This window comes from Macaca nemestrina, chromosome 3 (genome assembly GCF_043159975.1).
Source record: "Macaca nemestrina isolate mMacNem1 chromosome 3, mMacNem.hap1, whole genome shotgun sequence".
Taxonomy (NCBI): domain Eukaryota; kingdom Metazoa; phylum Chordata; class Mammalia; order Primates; family Cercopithecidae; genus Macaca; species Macaca nemestrina.
This window is the reverse complement of record NC_092127.1, coordinates 15,335,844-15,356,215: the sequence shown is the minus strand read 5'-3', so window position 1 is coordinate 15,356,215 and position 20,372 is coordinate 15,335,844. Positions and strand designations below refer to the sequence as shown.

Sequence of the window (20,372 nt, the reverse complement as noted above, 5' to 3'; positions counted from 1 at the left end):
TCCACATGGCTGTGGAGGCCTCAGAATCATGGTGGGAAGCAAAGGGCACTTCTTACATGGCAGTGGCAAGAGAAAATGAGGAAGAAGCAAAAGCAGAACCTCTGATAAACCCATCAAATCTCGTGAGACTTATTCACTATCACAAGAATAGCACGGGAAAGACTGGCCGCCGTGACTCAATTACCTCCCCCTGGGTCCTTCCCACAACACGTGGGAATTCTGGGAGATATAATTCAAGTTGAGATTTGGGTGGGGACACAGCCAAACCATATCAACTGCAGTTTTCTTTTTTTTTTTTTTTTTTTTTTTTTTTGAGACGGAGTCTCGCTCTGCCGCCCAGGCTGGAGTACAGTGGCCGGATCTCAGCTCACTGCAAGCTCCGCCTCCCGGGTTCACGCCATTCTCCTGCCTCAGCCTCCCGAGTAGTTGGGACTACAGGCGCCCGCCACCGCGCCCGGCTAGTTTTTTGTATTTTTTTAGTAGAGACGGGGTTTCACCGTGTTAGCCAGGATGGTCTCGATCTCCTGACCTCATGATCCGCCCGTCTCGGCCTCCCAAAGTGCTGGGATTACAGGCTTGAGCCACCGCGCCCGGCCAACTGCAGTTTTCTTTTCCAGTCTAAATCTTATTCTTGCAATTTCCACATTTCCCACAATTCATTAATGTTTTCCCATCACACCATTTCTAATCTGATATATGTAGCTGTAAACATAATGCGTTTATAACACAGATTTGGGTTCATGCTTGTCTCACCTCTGCTAGGGGGTCACTGTCCAATAGAGTATGTTCTGTGCCTTCGATAGGTTCATAATGTAACAATGCCTGATACAGAGTTCCATAAAGAGTGTTTGTCATATTATATTATATATAATAATACTATATTTTCAAACTAACAAACTGATAATTATAAAGAAGAGATAACACAGAGCTTCAGAATATTCACGGTTTGTTTTTCTAGTTTACACAAGCTTGTTAATCAGAGCTAGAGGCAGATGTAATAGAAGATTTTGGCAGCACCTAGAAAATAACTCTGAATCTATATAATGGTTAGCTAAACCAGAGGTCTGGCTGGTACCATTTTATTTGTCATTTGAACCTAGGACTCTCTGGGAGTGTGCCAAAAGAACACATAAAAGAACATTTTTTCTCCTATTTACTCTTTAATTTCATCTTCCTCTTTCCTCTTCCCTCCTGCACGTCACCTTCCTCCTTTATTTCCATCTCCTTGTCTTCCTCCTCTCCTCTCTCTCCTTCTTTTCTTCTTCTTCCTGCTGTCCTCCTCTCCCTCCCACTTCTACATCCATCACTCTTCCTCCTCTTTCTCTTCATTAATTGAATATGTTTTCAAGTTCGACCATACCCTACACATTGTAGAAATAAAGCCACTAACTTTGGCAATGAAAGCTAGAAATAATGATTAGAAAATAAAGCCCAGTTATTATCATATTGTTTGCTATGGCATTGTACTCCTTACCGACAGACTTCTTTATTCATTTCTTTAGAAATTCGAGAAACTTGGCAGGTGGCTGTGTAGCTTCCATTCACATTTAAACTCTTAGAAGTGCCAACAATCCTCCATAATGCTTAATAATGGTATAGGGTGATAACCCGGCTCATTTATGTTAGTATCATTGTGTGTTGAACTATATGTATGATATGTAGAACACATTTTAGAACTTTTCCTCCTGATATTGTATTATAGAATTACAATATTTATTTTATTATTAAGAAAATTTATATATTGTATTAGCAATAGAAAAAAATCATAGAAACTATGTTATTTAACTGCATCGATAATATTGCAAAGAATGAAAATCTTAAATGCACATAACTGGCTTGCTGAAGGCATGAGGAAGAAAGCAGCTACTCACATTTTCTCCTTAGAACCATGATACTTCTTCGTAGTATAATGTTGTGTTGTTAAGGAATAGTCATTTCTTATTTCCTAAAAGATTTCTATGGTTTATTCACCTGGTCTTTGGAGCCTCATTTCTTTATCACCTTGCTTTTTGAAAAGTTTATCCGAAGCTGTAGGGAAGGGATTTCCCTGGACCTACATGGTTTACTGGAAAATGAGAGGTTGAATTGACCTCAGGGTGAGTGAAGAAGGGCAGAAAGCTGGCTGGCTCCACAGAGGAGAAAAACTCCTGAGCTTTACAATGAGATGTATTCTTAGCCCTCTCTTTCCTTTTCTGTGGACATTTTTTCCTCCAGGCCTAAACATTTTATGCTGTGCCTTCTGTGTAAAGAAATCAATTTGGCCACCTCTTTCATAATCAAGAATTATGGAATGAATTACTACTCATAGAGAATTTGCCATTTAAAAGGTAGTAACTTAACATTCCATTCTTACCATCGTTAAGCAAGAGTGGAAGACTGGTAAAATCAGTCACTTCAATTGCCATTGCTCTTTCAACATCCAGGCTGTTTCCTTGAATGCATCACTGTTAGGAAGAATGCTAACTGAGTCCCATTCAATCCGCACAACTGTAGCCAGATTCTGACAACAGGGGAAATATACTTGCAGCAAGGCTGGGCAAGGTGACCGTAGGCGATAGAGGGAGCCTTGAGTTAAAAGAATTTTGTTTCTCCAAATTGATAAATCAGTCCTGATCATGACCCCCTACTGGCAAAATATCTTAAACGCCTTTTTTCACACATTGGCTAACAGGCAGCACAGGACAGTGATTCTTAAGAGAAAGGGAACAAATCAGGCCTCACCTGATTTGTTCATCTTGACTTTCCACCTGGAGGCCCTTTCAAGGTTGATTCACAGGAAGGGGAATCCAAGCAGAAGTAATAGTTTCACAGATTCCACTGAGGAACCAGACTCAGAAAACACAGAGAGTGAGGATTTTCAATTTATGTGGGAAAGCACTCAGTGAGGATGTAGCTATGCAGAAAAAAGAGCTACAGAAATTTGCCTAATGGTCCCCTGAATTCTGCTGATGAATTATAAGCTGTGGATTGATAGGGTGAAACTATGTGGCCAGGCAAAGAATTACTAGGGAGCTGATAAATTTCCGGAACTCATATAGTACTGAGAGGCTTTAAGTTTCCAAATACCGAGAGTAGAAATACTTCATTAAAAAGATCAATAAAGACAACACACCTGTAATCCTAGTACTTCAGAGTCAAAGGCAGTAGGGTCACTTAAGCTTAGGAGTTTGAGACCATTCTGGGCAACAGAGCAAGGTCCTGTCTCTACAAAAAATTAAATATTTAGCCATGTGTGGTGGTGCGTGTCTGTAGTCTTAGCTGCTCAGGAAGTTGAGACGGAAGGATTGCTTGAGTCTGGCAGCTTGAAGCTGCAGTGAGCCGTGATCATATCATTGCACTCAAGACTGGGCAACAGAGAGTGAATCTCTGTCTCAAAAAAAAAGAAAAAAAAAAGAGAGAGAGAGACAAATTGTCAGTATCATATGATACAGTTTGGCTCTTTGTCTTCACCCAAATCTCATGCTGAATTATAAACCCCAGTGTTGGAGGAGGGGCCTGGTGGTGAGGCAGGAAAACAGGGTCTGGATGCAGGGAACATAAGGCCAATTCACACTTCAGCTATGACAGGAAATATCTTCTCTGTAGGGCATATGCAAAGTAAATAACTTTGGAACTTTTCTTCATCCTCTCCACTTATATAAGGTGTACCTGAAGTAACAGTAACCAGTGGAATCCTCTAGAGGGTAAACTCTCCAAAATACCGTAAGGGGGCCCTTGAGCCCCTATGCTTGGGCTCACTCCCACACCATGGAGTATACTTTGATTTTCAATAAATCCCTTAATTTCTTCCTTGCTTTGTTTGTGCATTTTGTCCAATTCTTTGTTCAAGACGCCAAGAACCTGGACACCCTCCACAGGTGACAGTGGGAGGTGACTGAATCATGGGTGTGGTTTCTAATGGTCTTGTGATAAAGTTCTCATGAGGCTATTAGAGTACTGTTTCATGATAAAGTTGTCATGAGAGTTGGTTGTTTGAAAGCATGTAGCACTTCTTCCTTCACTCTCTCTCTTTCCTGCCAGTCATGTGAAGATATGCCTGCTTCTCCTTTGCCTTCGTCCATGATTGTAAGTTTCCTGAGGTCTCTCCAGAAGCAGAAGCCTGTACAGCCCACAGAACTAGAACTATGAACCACTTAAACCTCTTTCCTTCATAAATTACCCAGTCTCAGGTATGTCTTTTAGCAGTGCGACAACAGACTATTATATAAGAAATAAAGGAAAAGTCATCAGTCTAGATCCTATCAACATTTAAAGAATAACAAGGGAACATGAACAATGTGATGACAATACGTTTGGTAAGTTTGATTAATGGACAAGTTCCTCAGATGACACAGATTACCAGAATAAACACAAGAAGTAGTAGAAAGTCTGAAGAGTAGTCTAGAAGTTACTCCATCTTGAGGTGGTACTTTAGGTTCCCCATCCTTCCTGGTTTTGGCTAAGGTAGCAGAGTTGCTTTCCCTGACAAAGCTCAATATAAAGGTCAGAGCGGTTTATGCAGAAGAACGTGAAACAGAGGGTGTTTAGCTGTGAAGGCACTAAGGTAGACAATGTAAAGTGGTAATGCAAGTAAAACTCCTCCTGAGAAATTCATCATTGAAGAGTCAAAATAATAAAGTGAAACTTGTGAGGGAGAGTGAGGAATACTATTCAGACAGCATAAAACTAGGACAGAACAGTTGCTTGGAAACAGCCATTAGGGAAGAATTCACCTGATATCGAAGAGATAATTCATAAAATAAGGATGAAGAAGAAACAGATGAAGATGAGATTCTTAGTACAGGTAAAAGTTTTTTTTTTAATATTTTTTTGAAAATAGGAGCAGGGTATTTCCTTTTATTGGTAACAAAACTGAAAAAGTGGTAATAAGATAAAGTTTTCAGATTAGGAAAGAAAGAAGTCAACAAAACTTATAGTTAAGTTGGAATTGAGAACTTATATAGCTTTTTAAAAACAAAGAATGATGAATCTGTGCAGAAGAAACAAGACAAATAAAAAGGGAGTTAAGTTTCCAGGGGTGGGGAAATGATTAGGAAATATATGAAGGAAACTATGAAAGATAAGGGTTATTTTAGTAGGTTTGTTTATACAGATCCACTTTGGTGGATATCAACACCCAGTCTCCAATTCTCATGGGAATTTTTATGACATGCTTTTAGGTAGAAACATGGAGTTCAGAGACCTCTTTCTGCCTCTGCTGTTTCTCAAGCACCTTGAGTTCAAAATAACCAATATGCCCACGCTGCATATTTTGGTGGCATGTTCTGAACTCCTGTGGAATTCCTGAAGTCTTTGTTCAGGGTCTCACAAGCCTATAATCAAAGTGTAGACTGGGCTTAGTTTTTGTCTGGAGATTCTGAGGAAAAACCCATTTACAAGTTCATCCTTGTTTTTGGCAGAATTCAGTTCCTTGCTATCTGCTGGTCAAGGACGCCTGTCAGCAGCTAGAGGCTTCCCACGTTCCTTGACATATGGACTATATATATATATAAAGTATATATATATATAAAGTATATATATATAAAGTGTGTGTGTGTGTGTGTGTATATATATATATATATAAAGTTTAATGAGGATTGTGAACCTGCTGAAAGTCCTTAGGACATTCCAAAGGTCCAAAGTGAGTCACTTGAAATTATGTGTGGCTCTGCTTGTACAATTAATGTATACATCTGTAGTTGAAGTATAGCTATTCTAATGTGATCATGCTGAAGGGAATCTTCTAGTTGGTGTCTTTTGAATAAATAAATGGTGTACATTCTCTAGTGTCTAGAGCAACCTTTGGATGACTAAGATTGAATCCTTTGAAAAAGGATGACCATTTTGTCCCTTTTTTCTTATGTTGCATGTTTTTCTAACACCTGTCACAGTTAGTCCTGAGTGTGTTATAGGATAAATACTGGTCTTTTGTATATGGGCTGTCCCATCTGTGCTGACTTTGTACTTATGACTCATACTTTCAGGCAACATTTATGCCAACTATGCCAAAGAGCATGAAGATTTTTTTTTTTTTGGCTTATTTCCTACCTACTGTTGGCTTATGTATTTGCAATTATACTTCCCCATTTCTGTTAGCTTTTAAAAATGTGTTTCTTCAGTACAAAATTTGTTCATATTGACTTAAAATGCCAATTTGAGTTAAGCTGGGTTTCACTGATGATCTTGTAAGTGCCTAGCTAATCTAAATTATCCTTTTTTGCAATCAAGATGTAAGCTGAGGCTGGTGCAGTGGCTCAAGCCTGTAATCCCAGCACTTTGGGTAGATCACCTGGGGCCGGGAGTTCAAGACCAGTCTGGGCAACATGGTGAAGCCCCATTTCTATAAAAATACAAACATTAGCTGGGCATGGTGGTGCTTGCCTGTAGTCCTAGCTACTTGGGATTCTGAGGCAGGAGAATCGCTTGAATGTGGAAGGTGGAGGTTGCAGTGAGCCTAGAGCGTACTACTGTACTGTAGCCTGGGAGATAGAGTAAGACTCCATCTAAGAAAAAAAAAAAAGATGTAAGTTTAAAGCATCGATTACAAAATCAGTAGAGTTTATTAATTTAACAAAAGTTTACATTTGTTGCTTTTGCATAGATTGATAAAAAATTTTGTTAATTTTCCAACTCATGTTTAAAAAGGGACGAATTTCTGGTTTTAATTTAAAATGTCCTATCATTAGATTTTTTTTTAGAATTTAAGTTGTGTAACTAATATTTGTCACTTGGATTTGCCATGTATATAATTCAATCATCTAGATACTACGCAAATGTATCCAAAAGTTGGTGATAAAACACTGTTCTCCATGTCCAGTATGTTAGCCAAGTCCTTGAATTACTGTTGTTTAGAGGTTCTGTCCTACTGAGACAACGCTAACTAAAATGAAATGTTTTCTGGTGAACAACTTTCCAGACTTTAAATCATCTGTGCACTCTGTTCAGCTCATCACAGTAATTTAAAGAACTTGGCATGAGGAAAATGATTGTAAAACTTCCAAGTCATGTACTAAAACTTTTTCTAGCAGCCACATTAATGGCAGTATCTCCATGAGTGAACATTTAGCTCATCCCGCCTGCCAAATACGTAAATGTTTAGGTCTTTGAAAATGGAAGAATATGTAGGTTAAATAAATTTTAAAATATTCTTCAACTTGTAGCAATATCACTGAGCCGGCACCAGGGATGGGTCACTCCTCCAGGTGAAAGATGTTCTTGAGCTGTCTCTCACTATTCTGTTGCTCAGGGGTGTGTCTATTTCTGCTGTTTCCTGGGCTTCCATCCTTCTGGACCACTAACTGGATCATGTTAGTTTCTTAAAGATATGGGAAGTTTGTGGGTGTGGGTATGTGGGGAAGTGAGAGGTAGCAAAATCTCCAGAAGCAATCTCATTTTGCAAAATGTATGCATTTATCAAGTATATTAGGCTAAATATCTCTGAAATGTGTGACAAGTTTCAATTTCCTGAGAAGGACATTGATTCTATTCCACAGATTTTCTTTGGAAACAATAAATCATTCATCATTTTACATCATCATTCTGTAGAATATTATCCTCTCATGTTCTTGTTGATAAACAAGAAACATTCCACTCCACTTAGTTCAGACAATACTTGGAGAAATGGAGATTGTCCATCTCCAGCAGGGAATGGGTTGATCAGGAGAAGCTGAGCAGACAGAGAGCTCCAAGGACTTTCAGTTTCTCCAATTCAGGTCTCTATGGCCTACTTCTATTACTTCTTCTGAAATGCAAATTCTCAGAATGCCAGGCACACCCATATTCCAGTGCAAGAATAAAAACAAAATTGAAAGCCAACTACAGTTGAGTTTTTTATTACCTATCTCTTTGATCTTGTCCTCTCTCGTCTATCCTTCTCACTCCCAATTAACTGGAATAATCGAAGGCTGCCTGTATTTAGTGAGAAGAAGAACTATAAAAAGGAGGTAATTCATACAATGTAGATACATTCCTAATTGACCAGAAGCCCTGTCTTTTTGCTGAATGTTCTCAACAGTATCAGGTATTACTGATACATTGTTTCTTAGTGGTACAGCTGACCTTTATTAAGAGAAAAAAAAATGCAGGGATGAATTCTCAAATCCAGCCGCTGCTGCTGTTGGGCCTGTTTTCTTTTCTCACACAAGATTAAGGGTAGGCTTACTTGAGATTCTATGTTCTGGCAAGTCTTGTTGCTGAACTTGGCAGGAGCATTCAAATATCTTTATTAGATGCCATGAATCAAGTTCCACTGCAGAATTCATAACCTTTCAAATCTGGCTGCCTTGTTTTGTCAACCTCACAAAAAAGGTGTGGCTTCGAATAATGTTTATTTTGTGGTGTAGTGATCCAGTGATAAAGGTAAACCTTGTTCCATAGCCTATGTAGGCAATCTTCATTTAAAACACAGGGATCTGTGAGTTTAAAATGTCTACAGAAGTTCCAAATATGATCCACAAGATTTTGCCAAAGGAAAGAGTTGGGCTGAAAAGTAACTAGACTTTTTTTTTGAAAAATGCCAATATTTTCTTTGAGCGTGCTGACAATCCATTGGTTTTTGTTCTTTAAAGATACAAATCGTTATAGTTTTAGTGGGAAATTATGTTACTACTTTCTTGGAGCAAAGATTTGAAATTGCTCTCTCAAAATCGCTTCCAATTCCAGAAATCTCGCCTAAGGGGATCTAAAATCTCACAGATGTACAAGACTTAGCCTGCCATGCAGGCATGGCCCCAGCTATCAAGAAAAGCTATAGGCAATTGGGAGGTTTTGTACATACCGGTGAGAAAAAAACAAACAAACAAACAAACAAACAAAAACTTAACACGTATATGGTAATAGGCACTCTTGAACCTGAGTTTTGCTTTTTTAGCAGCACTGTAACCTGAAGGCCCTTGGAGGTGAAAGTGTATATTCAACAGACAAATTCAGAAACCCATCTCTCTATCGAGGTGAAAGGTAGGGAAAGATAGAGTATCAGTTCCCCGAGATTAATAAAGGGAAGATAGCATCTTCAAGGATGGTTTTGGTGTGCACTAACCTTCTGTATGACAGGCAACAGGGGATAGACTAGCACAAAAATTCTAGTCCGAATCTGAAAACCATAAAATTGTCCAAATAAATATAATTTAATGGCATTTTTGTCTATGCATGATGCAATTGCGGATGTGAATGTATTAGAGATCTATTGCTTTGTACAAAGTAAAACTGTTATTTTGTTGTTTATGAAAATATCTGTGGTGAGTTGGATGCATTAGCTTTATGTAAAAAATGTTGTGTTTTGGGTGTTGTATGCGGTCATTTCATAGAGAATAATTCTATGTTAGAATAAAGACAGAAAAGCAGAAAAGCACAAAAGCACTTGCTATTTCAGTTCCCCTTTCTGATTCTGTGAAACTTCGATAATAGGTTCATGAATTTAGTGGACTAAATGATTAACATGTATTATGTCTCTTTAAGTCTCAGATTACCTAGGAATGCAGGTTTTTTTTTTCCAGTTGTGTAATAGCAGCTGACTGAACACACAGGTTAAATCCTATTGCCTTCACAGTGTCTATCTATTGCTTTTGTTCAGAGGCACTATGCCAGGGTAAAACCCTGTCATTTTGAGAAGTCACGTTAGGAAATGGAACACCTTAGTTGTGCGTACTAGTGCCATTTACATGCTTAACACTCCACCTGTGTTCTCACAGCCACTACATGCTGTAAACACTGTTTGTTTATTAAGTCTCACAATGCACACTTAACCGAATGACTGAGAAAACAACCTGCCATTGTTTTTCTCCAGTTGCCATCCATTAAGAATATTTTGATTTGGAAATTTATCCTCTCTTTCCTATATATTTAAAGCCTCTGGTAACAATCAAATGGACCTTGAGCAAACTTTCAAAGGTCTGGGAGGTGTTTAATTACTTTGTAATGAAACCCTGGCATTTTTTTTTTTTTTTTTTTTTTTGGTAATTGCTATTATACTCTCCTCCTGTGGTACAGACTCCCTTTCGCAGAAATCCCTGTAAATTAAGCTTCTTTCCATTCGTAGAGGAAGAAAAGACAGCCCTGTTTTAGTTTCCTCCATAGAATAATGCATATTTGTTTTATATTGTGAGAGGCTGTTAGGTTTGGGCTTTGCTTCTAGAGGTCCAGATGGTTTAATAAAAAAAGAAGAATACATGGCATATTTTATTTTTCTCATCGAGAAAGAATCAGCTTTATGTCAAGTTAATTTGTAAGTTACAAGTTGAAGGAAACTGCTATGTAAATAAAATGACTGATAAAAGAGAAGAAAAGAGGGCAGGTAGAGGCACTCTGCCCAGAAAAAAAACCATATAATAAAAAATGACTTCTTTCAAACAAAGACTGAAATGTTTACATGATTTACCACAGTCTGAGTTTATACATAGCTCTAGCCCCTGCAGTAATCTCAACTCCAATATATTTGCAAACAGCTAGTGTCCTAAATTCTTCACTATATAATACATTAAGAAGAACATGTTCTGAGTTAAAACCAAAAGATAAAAGAAAGAGTATGAATAAGCAAATTAAGACTACAAAGGCTTACCCAAGGGCAGATATTCAGCAACATCCAGACACATACAGTTTGGAGCAAACTTGATTTATACTTACACAAAACTTGTTAGCCCCTTATAATTAAACCTTTCCCTTCTGAGATAAAGTTCGGTACAGTATTTTTAGAGCCTTTTGGATTTTATCTCTTAACAGAAGTATATGCAAGTAGTTCATAGACTTGCTCTTTTGTTCTCAATATCCACATTTAAACAAGAAAGACTGAAAGAATAGTTGAGGATTTTGCAGTTTTATCTTGGCTATATCAACAACTTAACTATAACAAACTAGTTTTTTGAGAAGAAAGAATGGAATGAAACAACATTAAAGATGGGAATTTTGGATGGACACTTTAAAAGCATAGTATCATATACTAAACACTATATGGGAAACCATATAGAATATTGAATATTGAAAGGAATTTCATTAACCCTATGAAAAAAAAATGCTTCTTTCCTTTGAATAATAGTCTTTTGTTGGGAACACCAGACACTGGAGAATAAAGAGAAAAAGAGGGGTAAAGTTTGAAAAAGCTACCTATTGGGTACTATGCTCATTACCTCCATGACAGATTGATTTATACTTCAAACCTCAGAATCATGAAATATAGCTTTGTAACAAACCTCTTTGCATACCCCTGATTCTAAAGTAAAGGATGAAAAGAAAAAAAAATAATCTTTTGTATGCAGCAATTCATACACATTTATTATATTACCACGGAACATTCTAGTCACATAATCTTTAAACATGAGGAAATATTCTGACTATGGAATTGAAAAGTTCATGAATCATTTTCATAACAGTCTATATATATTTACATAAGGAATAGTCAGGATATTCAAATAATTTCAGCTTTGGCTAAAGTTGCTAGCACCATCAAAATAGAATTTCTTGATCCATTTTTGGAAGGGATAGGGTGGAGCGGGGAGCAAAGGCTTGGGCAGGCTGGGCTGGGACCTGCCAGTTGTTCACGCCTGGTCGGTGTTTTGAGTTCAGCATTGGATCTGTTGGGATAATTGCTAACAGAGAACGGATAAATAAAACAATACAAATAAAAAATAAGAATAAAATAAACTTTATTGAGTACTTACTAAACTCAGAGACTGTTCTAAATGCATTATATATTTTTTTCTTTTTTAAACTCACAGTAATCCTATAATAGTTACTATTAGTTTTACTATCTCAATTTTCTTTTTTTGTTTTTAATCAAACATACACAAACACTTACATTGCCATGAAATTTAGATACTCAGAGTTTCCAAATTCTGGAGGAATCAGGCAGGAAGAAAAGTATATTATTTGTAAATGTACATTTTAGTTTATTAAGATATAGTCCACTAAATTGTTATGAGTGATAGATTGCTTCAGAGAAAGGGGCTCTTCATATATCTAGAAAAATGGAACTTTAAAACACCAATAGTGTTCCAAACAAAACCCCATAGCTATCCCTCATCAATTCATTTGGTTCTATATAATTAATTCTTGCTCTGCTCAGACCTGAGTTAGACTCTTGGGTCTCATGAATCCATCTGTTTCTTGACTAGAATTGTGGAAATCCTGATTCAATCCAGTGAAATTTCCATGTTAAAAAATAATTGAGGAAAGTTAATTACTTAAACAGAAAACCAACTATTCATTGCCAACAGATCTGGCTTCCTGATCAAGATTTTGATAAGGTCTCCCCAAGGCATTTTTTTTTTTTTTTTTTTTTTTTTTTTGATAGAGTGCCTTCTGTTGTCCAGGCTGCAGTGCAGTGGCACGATCTTGGCTCACTGCAACCTCTGCTTCCTGGGTTCAAGTGATCCTCCTGCCTCAGCCTCTCCAGTAGCTGGGACTACAGGCACCCACCACCATGCGGGGCTAATTTTTGTATTTTTTTTAGTAGAGGTGGGGTTTCACCACCATATTGGCCAGGTTGGTCTTGAACTCCTGATCTTGTGATCCTCCCACCTTGGCCTCCCAAAGTGCTGGGATTATAGGCATGAGCCACCACGCCCGGTCTTTCCCAAGGTTTTGATAAAGACTTCCTTCTTGTCTTTATAGGAAGAAACATACAAAGACTTGGCAAGATCAAAGGCCATGTAGGTAAGTGACCAGATCTAAAGGTAGACCCAAAGGCAGCAGCTCGGACAGTTTTCTTGAGTTAATAATTACATAGAGCCAAGCAATGAGCTAATTTTAAAAATCAAAATTAGCTTAGTCATAAAGAAACAGAGCTCACACCCAGAGGGAAAGTTACCTTTACTGGTGTGACTTTCTGCTATTATTTAGAGGCCTTTGCACTATGTCACTGAGGTGGGTACCTTGGGAATTGGCCAATATGTAACCTAGTAGAATGAACTTTAGATGTGTCCTGTGGGAGGGGAGGCTTAGGTCCTAGTCTTAGCTCTACTAGTGAGTCAAGTAGTTTCAATATGTCATGAGAATATTGGGTAATCTATTAACAACGTAAGCTATATATATATATATATATATAAAAGTATATATATTTTATATACATAAGTATATATAATATAATAATATATATAAATAATGTAAGCTATATATAATTTATTAACAATGTGAGCTTCATATATTTAATTAACAATGTAAGCTATATATATAGAGCTAACAATGTAAGTAACAATATATAAATATATATAGCTTATATTGTTAATAGATTACCCAATATTTGTTTTATACACATATATTATATGCGTGTGTGTGTGTATGTATACTTTTTTTTTTTTTTTTGAGACAGGGTTTCAATCTGTTACTCAGGTTATATAGTGCAGTGGCACAATCATGGCTTGCTGCAGCCTTGAACTCCCAGGCTCAAGCGATCATCTTGCCTCAGCCTCCCAAGTATCTGGAAGTACAGGCATGCACCATCACACCTGGCCAATTAAAACAAAAAATTTGGGCCGGGCGCGGTGGCTCAAGCCTGTAATCCCAGCACTTTGGGAGGCCGAGTCGGGTGGATCACGAGGTCAGGAGATCGAGACCATCCTGGCTAACACGGTGAAACCCCGTCTCTACTAAAAAAAAAAATACAAAAAACTAGCCGGGCGAGGTGGCGGGCGCCTGTAGTCCCAACTACTTGGGAGGCTGAGGCAGGAGAATGGCGTGAACCCGTGAGGCGGAGCTTGCAGTGAGCTGAGATCCGGCCACTGCACTCCAGCCCGGGCGGCAGAGACTCCGTCTCAAAAAAAAAAAAAAAAAATTTGTAGAAGTGAAGTCTCACTATGTTCCCTAGGCTGGCCTTGAACCCGTAGGCTCAAACTATCTTCCTGCTTTGGCCTCCCAAAGTGTTGGGATTATAGGAATGAGCCACTGCACCTGGCCAACATATGTATTTCATTCCTCTTACATTTTATATTCAAAATCAGAAGCTTGCACTTGAGCTACACAGACTATTTATACCTTTTTTTTTTTTTTTTTTTTTTAACATTTAGAAGTTGTCTACCAATGTTTGGGAGCTAGAAAGCTACAAATAATAAAACATGGTAGATCTTTTAAATTCACTCTATTTTTTCAACATACAATCTCAGAGTTTTGTAGGTTTCTTTTTTTCCGCCCCCCCTCTTAGAACTATACCAGTACACTGAAGGTTAGAAGTCATACTGAAGAATTTGCTCCCTTAAGATTTTTAACAAATATAATATTCTAAGGCTGTCACTTGGGCAATCAAAGCTTCTGTCTTTGAAGTAGAGATTTTCAGAGAGAAATAAAAAATAAGATCTGGAGTTTGCTTCATGCCATTTTTAAAAGTTCTTTCTGGTAAGTACTTCACATACTTTGCAGAAATTGGATTCTGATCCTTTGGCTATAAGAAGGAAGCATAATTGTCAACTGGCCACGGGACCATCATAAGAATGATGACTTGTGTGTTTAAGCTGACTTTCTGAATTTTAATTTTTGGCATCATACTTATGAATGTTTTGTTAGAGATCAAATAAACAAATGTAAATTGATCTTGCTTCTGAGACTGGGATTTTTTGCTACACTCTATTTGAGTTAGTAACTCTAAGTTTCTTTTCTGGATTGTATTACTAGTTTTTATGGTGGGAGTGGGGATGTGGAGTGGAGAATGATGAGGAAAATTAGGACTCTGTAGTTCCTGTGGTTCAATAAACTTTGGTATTCTACCAGGCTTAGTCCATTTTGCCAGAACCCCAGTGGAGAAGAACAGGCTGCTGGTGACTGAGCTAATCTGAAACCTAGAATCCTAAACAGTATAATTGAAAATATTTCCTCATTAAATAAAATAAAATAAAAGTAAAAGGTCAGAATTTCAAACATGGAAGGATTTGACATTAATCTACTGGTAAATTGGTACTGTACTTCAAATGAGGCTTGAGTGGTGTTCTTTTCTTTCCCTGAGATCAAATCATAGACATATAAAACAGGATTTTTCATTTCTAAAAGCCATGCAAAACATTACATTTCCTTAATATTATAACTTTACACACAAAAGCATTTTCTTATAATAAAATACTAGATCAATAACAAGTGGTAGTTATACACCTTCATTTAATATCTTTCTTTCTCTCTCAGACAGAAAGAAACGAAAACATTTAAGACCTTTATTCTGTAGGAGGAAAACATCTTTCCCAAAGTGATTTTACAAAGATTTTCTTTCAAGCTACTCCATAAATATTTGGAAACCTCTCCTAAATCAAATAATCTTTTACTTGATATGTTTGGAAACCTCTCCTAAATCAAACAATCTTTTATTTGATATGTCAGAAAAAACACAGCCAAAGATGTAGTAGACAGATAGCAGAATGGAAGGGAAAAGAAGAGCCCTATTGCTTTAGGAGAAGCCAAGTTTATTAAATAAGAGCTAAATCAGCTTTGGTTATGTCTGGATGCAATTCTAGTGCTTAATCATTGCTTTTTTTGTTTGTTTGTTTCCAGTGAGACAAGTATAAGTTTTTTACAAAGCTGGTTTATTTCCAGTTTGGATGGAAAGTGTAGAATAAATATCATACAAATATCTTGTAAGGACTAATTGCCAAGAAAATCACTGACTCACAGTATAAGGTAGAGCGAGGGTGTAGGGAAAGAGAGTAGGGAGGCGGGGTGTAAGGTTTAAAATATGGCATCTATTCGGGTTGTTTGTAGCAAGTTTCTGGCCTGAAAGCTCTTCTTGTGCTAGGACATGTTCTGGTTACTTTGCCAAGTGTTGGTGTCAGGGTTCATAGTCATATAAATACACAGTCCAAGCATTAAGACAGAATTCATAAACACTCTACACAGTACTGGTATGGGGGGAACTAAAGTAAGTGAGGTTAGTTTGGGGATAATTTTTGTCACTCTACTACTCTTTCTTCACCTTCACCTGTCCTTAGCATCTGTTCCCCACTCAGACCTGCTTCCTCTATAGGTCGTCACACTCTAGAAAACTCTTTCTTTCAGGACTTCCTTGACCTAATAATACATGTATTCAATTTCCTTAAGGTTCTTATCTCTGTTGAAGCTAATCTGATAAACTAATATCTGCTGAGTTGTTTAATAACAAATAATAAATTCTACCTTGCCCATCTAAGAATATAATTTTACATATTAGCATCTTGTTAAGCTTTATCTCAAAAGAATGACTAAGATTGAGTATTTTATAAAATAGAGCAGCTGATTAGTACAGAGAAAATATTAGACTAAGCAACCCTGAAACGTGTTGCTTTCTGGGCATATTTTTTAACAAGGGCTTTCAAAGTTGGCATCAAAACCTTATAAAAAGCAGTTGAATGAGCTACTAAATATATGCAATATTGAAAGAGAGCTTGGTCCTAATTAACTCATAGTTTTTTCCACTTGGTATTTTTTTTCTTAACTTTAAAATATTTAATTGACAAACAAAAATTGTATATATTCAAAGTATACAGTGTGATAATTTTATATCCCTACACATTTTATAATGATCACCACAATCAAATTAATAAACACATCCATCATCACCCATAGCTACCTTTTGTGTGTGTGTGTGAATGTGTGGTGAGGTTCACTTAAAATATTCTCTCTTATCAAATCTCAAATATATACAATAAGGTACAATAATTAACTATAGTCACCATGCTGTATGTTAGATCCCCAGAACTTGTTCATCTTATAACTGAAAGTTTGTCCTTTTGACTAACATGTCCACATTTTCCCTATACTACAGCCTCCGGCAACCACCATTCTACTCTCTGCTTTTATGAATTCAACTTTTGAAGATTCCACATACAAGCGAGATCATTCAGTATTTGCAGTATTTGTCTTTCTGTTCCTAGCTAATTCCACTAAGCATAATGTCCTTCAAGTTCATCCACATTGTTGCAAAAGGCAAGATTTCCTTTTTTAATGGCTGAATAATATTCCTTTGTGTGTGTGTGTGTGTACGTTTTCTTTACCTTTCAATGAACACTTACCTTGTTTATGTAGCACATCTATTGTGAATAACACTTGAATGAACACAGGAGTGTAGATACATCTTCCAAATACTAATTTTATTTCCTTTGTTTATATACCTAGAAGAGAGATTGCTGGTACATGTGGTAGTTCTATTTTTAATTTTTTGAGGAACATCCATACTGTTTTCCACACGGTTGTATCAATTTACAGTTCCATCAACAGCATACAAGGGTTCCCTTTTCTCCACGTTCTTGCCAATACTTGTTATCTCTTGTCTTTTCTATGACAATCATGCTAACAGATGCGAGGTGATATTTCATTGTGGTTTTGATTTACATTTCCTTAGTGATGGGTGATGTTGAGCACCTTTTCATATACCTGTTGGCTATTTGTATGTCTTCTTTGGAAAAATATCTATTTGGATCCTTTGCCCACTTTTTAATCAGGTTACTTGATTTTCGCTTTTGAGTTGTGTGAGTTCCTTACATATTTTGGTTATTAACTTCTTACCAGATCTGTGATTTGCAAATATTTCCCCCATTCTGTAGGTTGCCCTTGCATTTTGTTGATTGTTTCCTTTGCTGCGTAGAAGCTTTTTTGTTTGATGTAGTCTCACTTGTTCATTTTTGCTTTTGTTGCCTGTGTTTTGGATGTCATATCTAAAATATCATTTCCAAGACTAACGTCAAGGAGCATTTCCCCTACATTTTCTTCTAGTTTTGTGACTTCAAATCTTCCATTTGAGGCTTTAATTTTTGCGTATGGTGTAAGAGAAGGGTCCAGTTTCATTATTGAACTCCTGATCTCATGAACCACCTGCCTCAGCCTCCCAAAGTGCTGGTATTACAAGCGTGAGCCACCGCACCCGGCCCAATTTCATGCTTTTACTTGTGGATATCCAATTTTCCCAACACCACTAATTGAATGGGCTATACTTTTCCCATTGTGTATTATGGCACCCTTGTCAACTATTAGTTGATTATGTATGTGTGAATTTCCATCTGATAGTCTTATAGCTATGAAATGCTATAGTGAATGAAAATATGTGATAGTAAGTAGTTTAACCTTCACTATTTTCTAGTGTTCATTTCCCGGATGAATACTACATTACTTTCAAATGGCGAAAACTCCAATTGCTTTTGCACCAACCTAGTAGATACTTAACATATTAGTAGTAATACTTTTGGTTGCAAGTAACAAATTCCCAACTTAAATTAGCATAAACCATAAACTAGATTTTTTGGCTCACATATCTGAAAAGTCCAGGTATATTTTGATCAAGGCAGTCTCTCAGTTTCCTGTGATTCTCTCAGCTGTTCCCTCCTTTCTATTCTGGCTCCCATCATATTCACAAAATGATTGCCAATGACAGGGCAACCAGGCCAACAGGTTACTTGGTTCACATCCAAGAAGAGAAAGGGTGTCACATTCTATGATCATTGAACAAAAGTCTTGAGATTTTCTCTGATTAGGCCAATCACTGTGGCCATGAAGAAGACAAATGCTGATTGATCTGGGTTTGGGAAAAAGCTCTTATGGAACCAATATCTGTTTTAAGTGAGGTAAAATAATATAGCTTGAAGTTGATATAGAGTCAGTTCTTCCAAAGTTCCTGGATACAGTACAGTGGGGAAGAAATATTTCTAAAGGAAAATCTGAGTGTATTTTGTAAAGGTGAAATAACTATTTTCTTGCCTGGTGGTGACAGCCTACAGCTGTCATGTTCCAACACCCAACTTTATTGCTACCAGAGGTTCTTTACCCAAATATAACCTGTTTACCTTGCTCTGGTGTCTAAAATTGTTATCTGTACATTTATTGCTTATTTGCTTTAACCTTGTCCCAACAAGTTGCTTTTTAGAGTCCTTAATACAGCTTACAGTTAGAAACATTTCCAGGTACTTATATGCAAATTCAATAATTGTTTCAATCTTAGAAAGTGAAATGGCTGGATTTTGCTCTTCTGGCCCTAGCTGTGGGTCTGTCTTCACCTACATGCTACAAAGTTCAACTTTTGAAAAGGGAGAATTTGTGTGGAGCTTTACGTACTGTCCCAGAAGGGCAGACATGGGTGAGTCATTGCTGTGACAACATGTAGATATAAGAGCAGCCCTTGAAGAGAAGGGTTAGAAAGGTTAGGAGTTGGGAAGAGTCCAATGACTATGAAATTTTCCTTTTTTTCCAGTAGAGAATTAGAATATCATTTCTTCATCAACTTAAATTAAAGCAAAATAAATCTAACCCCATGAGTTTTAATGGCTATGTACTGGAAATCTAAGGGATTTTCTGGCTGACACCTTTCCCCTCATTTTCATACCTGAGAATCAGAGGACCTTTCCTATAATCTCTTCCTCTTGGCACTGTTCATTGGTCCAGGGACAGGCACAATCCCTGAAATGTATCAAGTGGAGTCCTTAGAAAAATTTTAGAAATGGAAACTCAGAAACGGAAGTTTCTATCTTTTAATATGCCAGGAATGTAGCTATAAAGATAGGAGTGTTGGAAACAATTAGGACCATGTTTTCTACCCTGTGGATGAGAGAAGGTGGCAGTCATCACTAGTCTGATATTTAAGTTGAACTAGTCATAAAATATATTCAAGATCCAGTAAATGTCATTTAATTCTAATAAGAAACATAAAAAATATGAAATGCAATTAGGTGGTGAAAAAAGTTGGCTAAACCCTCAGATAGCAGAATTCATTTATTCAAATTCAATGAAAATATTAAGTAAAGGGGTGTCTTGAGCCCTGTTGTCAGTGACAGGAGAGGTATCAATCTGCATGACCCTTCTTTCAGGTCTGTCATCCTTGCCCCAAATCACAGAAGTCAATAAGCACTTTTAACATACTGAGATGGTAATATTATTTCCTTCTTCAGTTAACAAAATTTACTTTTGAAGGGGGCTTAGAATTAAATATAGAAATAGTTAAGTATATAAAATCCATAGTATTAAGGCTCTGGTATTAAGATAAGAGCAATATATTCATATTTCGTTATATACTATTTATAACGTTTAATAGCTATCTACATTAGTTGTCTATTGTTATAAAACAAATTACCCCAAAATGTATTGACTTAAAGTAACAAAACTTTATTATTTCATAGTTTCTGTGGGTCAGGAACCAAGGAAAATATTTGTTGGATGCCTCTGCCTTAATGTCTCTTCAAGGCCGCAGTCAAGGTGTTGGCTGGTGCTGCAGTTTCATCCGAAGACTCAATTGGGAAAAGATCTGTTGTCAAGCTCATTTTATGGTTGTAAGTAGAATTCAGTTTCTCATGAGTGGTTGTACTGAATGCTTCAGTTTCTCACTAGTTGTTTGCTGAAGGCCTCGTTCAGTCCTTTGCCACAAGGGCCCTCTGAGGGCAACTTACTTCATTAGATCCAGCAATCAAGAGAGGATGAATGGTCACCATAGACAGAAGCTAGGTTTTGTTGTTGTTGTTGTTGTTGTTTTG

The 20,372-nt window shown here is 37.1% G+C and overlaps 1 long non-coding RNA gene across 1 annotated transcript in view; it reads left to right on the top strand.

Moving 5' to 3' along the window:
- Positions 1 to 20,372, top strand: part of LOC112424021 (uncharacterized) — a 54,254-nt gene that overhangs the window by 5,855 nt on the left and 28,027 nt on the right. Inside the window, exons 5-6 of the long non-coding RNA XR_011620800.1 lie at positions 4,021 to 4,169; positions 20,022 to 20,171. This is a non-coding gene — a long non-coding RNA (uncharacterized lncRNA). The remainder of the gene's footprint in view (positions 1 to 4,020; positions 4,170 to 20,021; positions 20,172 to 20,372) is intronic.